Below are 6,000 nucleotides of genomic sequence, written 5' to 3'. Positions count from 1 at the left end.
GAGGCCGCTGTGAGGTTCAGAGGGGGCAGAGAGACAGGCAGACACGTGCCGATTGCCGTTCCAAGACAAAGCCCCCTCTCGGGGGACCAAGAAAGCCATGCGGAGGGGCCCTCCTCAGTGAGCGGCAACGGCAGCCCCGAGGCGGCAGGAGGGCCCTCTGGGCTCTGGCTCTCCGGGCTCCCAGCTGCCTCGTCGGCGGAGCAGCGCCGCCCGCCAGGCCCGGCGGAAGGCCAGACGCCTGGAGCCAGCCGGGCCCGCAGGCCTAGAGGGCGCCGCCGGGCGGGGCGGTGGGACGGGACGAACCGCACAGGCGTCTGTCCTCCAGGGCCCCTAGTGCAGACGCAGAGCTGCCGCTGCGGAGCAGAGGGCTGTGTCTGGAGACCGCGGCGCCTCCACCGAGCTCCAAACTCGCCCCAACCCACAGGCGCCGCTTCCTGCGGCCAGATGTCGCGAGATCTGGGACTTCCGGCTCGCCTGGCCCGAGCCCTTCGGAAGAGAGAAAGTGGGCAACCCTGATGGTCAGGGACTCCCGGGGCTCCTTATTGCAGGCTGCAGCAGGGCCACGTGGAGTCTGGCGCTCACACCCTCTCAGGGTTTGAGGAAGGATTTTCGTGACGGGGTCATAAAGCTCTATGTTGAAAACTATGTTTTCCATATGTTGAAAAATAGCTTAAATGACATTCTATATAGCATCTCCATGAGTTATTTTCTTCATAGAAAGGAAAGCAGAACTATGTCTGAGTACTCATTTTCGATAATATTCCTAAGGATATTTTCTTTGCTGGAACATGTCTATAACTGCTCTTGTCTTTGACAAATGCAGGCCCAGTTCAGGGACACTTTACATCTAGTGTGAAAACAGGTGCTAATGCCTTCACAATGGCTCATCAACCGTCTGGAACCCCCAAAGATTTCTTTCTCTGGATACTTCATTGAATAAAGTTTATTAAACCTGGTAAACTTGCCTGTCTCTAGAGTGCTTTTATAAGGTGCTTGAAAAATTCTTTGATTGCATTTTTAAACTGATTTGAAGAATAAAGAAAAACAAGCTAGTAAGAAATGAAAATCAATCAAACTACTTTGAGGGCAAGTTGGAAATAGGAGCCGCATATAATGAGAACAAAACTTGAGCCCTATTGACCAAAAGGATTAAAAGCACAATTGCAGGTCAGGAAATAATTATTTTGTGATTGCCACGGTTTAAGGGTTTTTTAATGATTACTAATTTAATCAAAGACATAAGAATCAACAAATCAAAATCAAACAACTTGCAATATATAAAGTTTTCATAATCCATTAGTGAAAAATTTACACACACATAAACACACACACATTTAATGGTTTAGAAATTATAACCGGTTCAGACTATAAAGAAAAAAATGTCTTCTCTGGTTAGAGAGTATTCTTAATTCTTTGGGGTCCATTTAGAAATATGATCAAATGTGCAAAAAAGAAATGCCAGTAAAATTTATTTGACTGAATTTTATCTTCAGCATGAAGCAGATGTTTAAGTTGCATATTTTCTGCCTTTTTTTTTCTGTGACAAATGTGTGAGAATGGCTCTTGAGGGAAATCCATTTCCAAAGTGCATTTATTAGGGCTTTACTCAAGTGCAAGGAAAGAAGAGGAAGTGACAAATCAATTTTAATATAATATGCGTTTGAAAGGAATTTTTTCCACCTTGAATAACTATGGGACTAATTTACCAATGCTCTGCCTATTATTGTGCATAGAAAACTCCTGATTGCATATTAAAATAAAACAACAATATTTTTAGGAGCACAACATTCGAAGGCCTAATTTTGGATTGAGAAGCTTATGGATGTCTATGCACAAAGGCAAAATCTGATATGTATGGAGAGAGAGGAATGGACAGAGAAAGAACATACTCACTCATCACTGTGGTTAGGCAAAAAAACTGCTTCAAATACTCTATCTTCAACAAAAACTAGCTAAATTGTATTTGGAAACTGATTTAATCCTATCAACTTTTTCTCCACATATGTAAAATGAGATTATTAATGCTTAGCTTGTACAGTTGAAGTGATGAGTAAATGAAATAAGTGCAGAGCCTTGGCATCTATCTAAAAATAGACCCTCAGTAAATACCATTCCTCCCCTTAATCCTTTCCGTAACTTAAAAATTTAATGACAAGATTTTGTCTACTTCAACTGCTCACCAATATGACCATATCCCATTATCAAACAAAATATCTCTACCTGTATGATTCTCAAAGGCTGTAACTTCCCTCCCTGAACACAAGACTGTCCTTTCTCTCTGTCTTTTATTACCATTAAAATTGTTCTTTGGTTCTTGGTTTTTTAATCATACTTTGCAAACAGGACTAAGCATCAATTAGTGTCAGGCACTGGGCAGGCATTGACAGAAATAAAAGAACTCAGTGCATGAATTAGATGAGCTCACAGTTCATTTAAACATAAGCAAATTAAATATCTTAGAAGGAGACTATAATATAAAAATGTGGGCAATTATATTTTATCTTCCCATTTTTATACCCACAGATACACGTAGAAATATACACGCAAAGCCCACCGATTTCCTAGCAGCTCAAATCTTTCATGTCCTGCCTTCCAAAGCACCTCTCCTTCGGTCCCATTGAAGCATATCACTTCCTGACCTCTCCTCATTTTTCTAGTCAGGTGATTCACCTCGGATTATTCGACTCCTTGTGGCCTTTCACTTTAATGACACTGACTAGAAACGTCAGTTCCCTGGTTCTTCTGAATGAGCCTTGTAGTTCAAGATGGTAATCTTTATACCATATTTCGGATGGGTTGAATTTACTTCCCAGGCGTTATATGCCCATTTTTAAAGATAAGTATTTATTTAACATTTACTATAAGCAGAATTTATTACAGATACAGGGAATACAAAGATAACAACATAGATTGTTTTACTAGTAACCTTGGACTGACTTAACCTGTCAAAAATTAACTTTTCTTAATTTTAAAATGGGACTAATCATACTTACTTGCTTGGCTTCCATGAAGATTAAAGCAGGGAATGGATGTAAAACATCTGGAATATACACAAATTTGATATTTTTGTTTCTGTTATTTTTAATACTAATTTAGGTATTTCAATTATAGAGGCAGCACAATCATCCTGATATGTATACTAAAAAGAAAACACAATAAGGCTATATTTACCCTCTATTTTAAGTGTTTACTGTCTACCTGCTCATCTACTTTTATCCTATCTCTCAATAAACCATTACAGATATGACCACATATGGTCGAATTATCTAACATTTTAACACTATTGTACATTTTCCAGAAGAACAATTTCTAGGAAGAGAATGTAAAGGTGCCGGAATACTAATGTTCTAGGGGGCTGGCATTTCTCCCAGAAGTGTTACAAATAAACACCTGAACACTTTCTCCTTCAGAACCAGAAGGTTTAAATAGAATTCTATTTAGGTTTTTGAATTGTGACATATGTTAATCCCAATGAGAGTCTCTGCGTGAAAGGAATGTTAGCAGAATTTTAACATGGTATTATGAGGATAATTTGCCACTTTGAGTAAAAATGCTATACATTTTCTGACCTTTGGGAGTTTAAACCTATAGGAAAGAAGTCAACAAACTATAGTTTGATGATCTGAGACCAACCATTATGCATTAAGAGGTGAATAACACCTAACATATTTTTGTAAATCATATTCAGATATAATATTATATATTATTATTATATTATAAAAATTTTATGATAAAATATTTTAATTTACCAGTACTCTTTTTATTCGCAAGTTGTATCAAATAACAAAAATTATTTGCCAATGAATGTGGTTTAAAATGTATTTGAAATTAAAAGTTCTACTAATTTTACAGTCAAGTTTTCTGTATGTTTGTCAAGTGTGTACAATTAGTTTTGATATTTGTTAAACACGTTTTAAATATAGGGAACGATGTAGAGACTTTTTTCCAATGAAAGTTCATCTCTTAGGGCTTCCGTGTTTAACAGTCATGCCCATACTTTTAGGCCCAGAGTCAGAATCAACAAGAAAGACTGAAATTCTGTCCATCTCAGTGGATAGGATGGAGGTGGCTTAGGCTCAGTGCTTCAGTCTTTAAATTAGGTTCCTCTTTCACACAAAAGGGGGAGAGAAAGAAGTAGAGACAAATAAGGAGGAAGGAAGAGGGTGAGAGAGAAAATGGGGAAAGGAGAGAAGGTAGACAAACGGAGAGAAAACCTGGTCAGCTACTTAGAGTGCCTTGCCTTTCCCTGACTGCAGTTTTAAAGAAAGAAACAGACTCAGTTACAAACACTGATCTCTTAAAACTAATGATGACCTGCTGTGTTCAAGACACTGTGCTTGATGTTACTGTTCTTTCTTTCTTAAGAGGAAAGCTCCTGATTTGAGTTGTCATGGAGGAGAATTGGCTACTGAGCATGAGTATGGCACCTCCTCCTGCATTATAGATATAGTCTCAGCCAGACCCATGGTAGTAATTCAAACGATGTCTTGAGATCCCTTCAATATCACTATTATAACTCATCTAAAATTATAAAATAACAAAAAGAAATAATTTTTATAACGTGTGGTTTCCATATTATCAGGAGTGGGAGAGATTAACATACACAGTGGATGTGTAACAATGACGTATGTGACAATTCAAATAAATGTAAGTAAAAGTTTTAACTGGATGCTCTTTGCAAAGTGGATTAGCCTCCATAAGACATGATCATAAGACAGTCATCACTGGTATTACAAATGTGAGTAGTATCAAAAAGTTCATTCTTGAACTTTTGCTACTAATATCTTTTGAATTAGGTACTTTAGGAAGGAAGAGATTATCGTGAGTTGGGGATGATACAATACACTCTTCCAAAATGTGATGTTGTTTAACCTTACAACAATTCTAGGAATTAGCTACAAATATTGTTTCCACTTAATAAATAAGGAAACTGAAGCAGAAAATTTTTAGAGGGTATTTTTTTCTAATGATTATGGGGCACAAGGAATAAAGAATTCTTTTGAAAACACAATCAGATGAAGAAAAAGATCTGAAGTTTAATTGCATATTATTATCATTATTATTATTATTATTATTACGGCTTAAAGATTCTTGCTCTCTTTTTGTTTTGGTGAGGAAGATTGGCCCTGAGCTAATATCTGTTGACAATCTTCCTCTTTTTGCTTGAGGAAGATTGTCACTGAGCTAACTTCTGTGCCAATCTTCCTCTATTTTGTATGTGGGATGCCACCACAGCATGGCTTGATGAGTGATGTGTAGGTCCACACCCAGGATCTGAACCCACAAAACCCAGCTAAGCAAAGTGCACAAACTTAACCACTATACCACCAGTGGGTCCCCTTGCTCTGATTTTTTTTTAATGAGAAGGAGCAAGAGGCCCTGCAGATTATTCAGCTCTTGTCTGACAAAGTTCTTCTTTTATAACCCACCCTTGTGATAAATACAGTGCAGGCAAAATGTATCTATGAGCGAAATTGAACTTGTCTACTGAAATTACAAAATAATTTTTAAATGAAATTAAATTTATTCACCTAAGTCACAAAACAAATTCACTGACTTGAGTTGAGATGTAAAGAAGAAAAGTTTTCTCCAAACCAGAGCCACAATACAAAGTAAAGTATATATACCTAGCCATTTTTGCATAAATATATTTGTGAAATATATTGACACATTTGTTTACATATATGTTCCAAATATGCCCAACACATCTCACATTCAAAGTGCCACTTTTTATTTTAGTTTCTAAGTAGTAATATACCTGTTCCAAATCTCATTTTGCTCAATTAGGCAGGAATGAATATGCTCCTGGTAAAAATTGCCCAACTCTAGCCTCAGCAGCTTCCTCACCAGGGTTTATGGGGCATCCAGAGATTTCTGTGTGCTCTCCGAAAGACGAATCCTCCCTTGGTGTCCACCCAGCCCCCTGAGATTGGAGGAATGATCACTGGGAAGGCCACCACTGTGTACGACACCACCGCAAGCTCCCTGCCTGGCCCCTCC

At 38.2% G+C, this 6,000-nt stretch overlaps 1 long non-coding RNA gene across 2 annotated transcripts in view; it reads left to right on the top strand.

The window, feature by feature from the left end:
* Positions 1 to 3,464: 3,464 nt before the first annotated feature.
* The window catches only part of LOC139076840 (uncharacterized), a 46,081-nt gene continuing 43,545 nt past the window's right edge, over positions 3,465 to 6,000 (top strand). Inside the window, exons 1-2 of one of the 2 annotated variants that reach the window (XR_011528838.1) lie at positions 3,465 to 3,649; positions 4,583 to 4,647. This is a non-coding gene — a long non-coding RNA (uncharacterized lncRNA). The remainder of the gene's footprint in view (positions 3,650 to 4,582; positions 4,648 to 6,000) is intronic. The other variant, XR_011528837.1, reaches the window with a different exon arrangement.

The sequence above is a fragment of the Equus przewalskii genome, chromosome 17, assembly GCF_037783145.1.
Source record: "Equus przewalskii isolate Varuska chromosome 17, EquPr2, whole genome shotgun sequence".
Classification (NCBI taxonomy): domain Eukaryota; kingdom Metazoa; phylum Chordata; class Mammalia; order Perissodactyla; family Equidae; genus Equus; species Equus przewalskii.
Note: the sequence above shows the minus strand (reverse complement) of the source record. Positions and strands in the feature narration are given on the sequence as shown.